Below are 1,769 nucleotides of genomic sequence, written 5' to 3'. Positions count from 1 at the left end.
CAGTTACAGACCTTAAACCTCTAAAACCTCTACTGGCTCTAAGCCCTGAGCACCACTGATCCAGTTACAGACCTTAAACCTCTAAAACCTCTACTGTCTCTAAGCCCCGAGCACCACTGACCCAGTTCCAGACCTTAAACCTCTACAACCTCTACTGTCTCTAAGCCCTGAGCATCACTGACCCAGTTACAGACCTAAAGCCTCTACTGTCTCCAAGCCCTGAGCTCCACTGACCCAGTTACTGACCTAAAACCTCTGCTGTCTCTAAGCCCTGAGCACCATTGACCCAGTTACAGACCTAAAACCTCTACTGTCTCTAAGCCCTGAGCACCACTGACCCAGTTCCAGACCTAAAACCTCTACTGTCTCCAAGCCCTGAGCACCACTGACCCAGTTACAGACCTAAAACCTCTGCTGTCTCTAAGCCCTGAGCACCACTGACCCAGTTACAGACCTAAAACCTCTGCTGTCTCTAAGCCCTGAGCACCACTGACCCAGTTACAGACCTAAAACCTCTGCTGTCTCTAAGCCCTGAGCACCACTGACCCAGTTACAGACCTTAAACCTCTACAACCTCTACTGTCTCTAAGCCCTGAGCACCACTGACCCAGTTACAGACCTAAAACCTCTGCTGTCTCTAAGCCCTGAGCACCACTGACCCAGTTACAGACCTTAAACCTCTACTGTCTCTAAGCCCTGAGCACCACTGACCCAGTTACAGACCTTAAACCTCTACAACCTCTACTGTCTCTAAGCCCTGAGCACCACTGACCCAGTTACAGACCTTAAACCTCTAAAACCTCTACTGGCTCTAAGCCCTGAGCACCACTGATCCAGTTACAGACCTTAAACCTCTAAAACCTCTACTGTCTCTAAGCCCTGAGCACCACTGACCCAGTTCCAGACCTTAAACCTCTACAACCTCTACTGTCTCTAAGCCCTGAGCATCACTGACCCAGTTACAGACCTAAAGCCTCTACTGTCTCCAAGCCCTGAGCTCCACTGACCCAGTTACAGACCTAAAACCTCTGCTGTCTCTAAGCCCTGAGCACCATTGACCCAGTTACAGACCTAAAACCTCTACTGTCTCTAAGCCCTGAGCACCACTGACCCAGTTCCAGACCTAAAACCTCTACTGTCTCCAAGCCCTGAGCACCACTGACCCAGTTACAGACCTAAAACCTCTGCTGTCTCTAAGCCCTGAGCACCACTGACCCAGTTACAGACCTAAAACCTCTGCTGTCTCTAAGCCCTGAGCACCACTGACCCAGTTACAGACCTAAAACCTCTGCTGTCTCTAAGCCCTGAGCACCACTGACCCAGTTACAGACCTTAAACCTCTACAACCTCTACTGTCTCTAAGCCCTGAGCACCACTGACCCAGTTACAGACCTTAAACCTCTACAACCTCTACTGTCTCTAAGCCCTGAGCACCACTGACCCAGTTACAGACCTAAAACCTCTGCTGTCTCTAAGCCCTGAGCACCACTGACCCAGTTACAGACCTTAAACCTCTACAACCTCTACTGTCTCTAAGCCCTGAGCACCACTGACCCAGTTACAGACCTTAAACCTCTACAACCTCTACTGTCTCTAAGCCCTGAGCACCACTGACCCAGTTACAGACCTAAAACCTCTGCTGTCTCTAAGCCCTGAGCACCACTGACCCAGTTACAGACCTTAAACCTCTATAACCTCTACTGTCTCTAAGCCCTGAGCACCACTGACCCAGTTCCAGACCTTAAACCTCTACTGTCTCTAAGCCCTGA

The 1,769-nt window shown here is 50.3% G+C and overlaps 1 protein-coding gene and 1 long non-coding RNA gene across 2 annotated transcripts in view; one reads left to right on the top strand and one right to left on the bottom strand.

Annotated features, from left to right (window-relative positions):
* The window catches only part of LOC115159229 (A disintegrin and metalloproteinase with thrombospondin motifs 6), a gene marked incomplete in the record, with an annotated part of 225,356 nt that overhangs the window by 172,759 nt on the left and 50,828 nt on the right, over positions 1-1,769 (top strand).
* The window catches only part of LOC115159230 (uncharacterized), a 1,865-nt gene continuing 356 nt past the window's right edge, over positions 261-1,769 (bottom strand). The window contains exons 1-3 of the long non-coding RNA XR_003868872.1: positions 1,628-1,769; positions 1,020-1,566; positions 261-784 (exon numbers count right to left, since the gene is read on the bottom strand). The exon at positions 1,628-1,769 is cut by the window's right edge and continues 356 nt beyond it. This is a non-coding gene — a long non-coding RNA (uncharacterized LOC115159230). The remainder of the gene's footprint in view (positions 785-1,019; positions 1,567-1,627) is intronic.

This window comes from Salmo trutta, chromosome 23 (assembly GCF_901001165.1).
Source record: "Salmo trutta chromosome 23, fSalTru1.1, whole genome shotgun sequence".
NCBI classification, from domain to species: Eukaryota; Metazoa; Chordata; class Actinopteri; order Salmoniformes; family Salmonidae; genus Salmo; species Salmo trutta.
The sequence above is the reverse complement of the archived record's forward strand: the minus strand, read 5'-3'. Positions and strand labels throughout refer to the sequence as shown.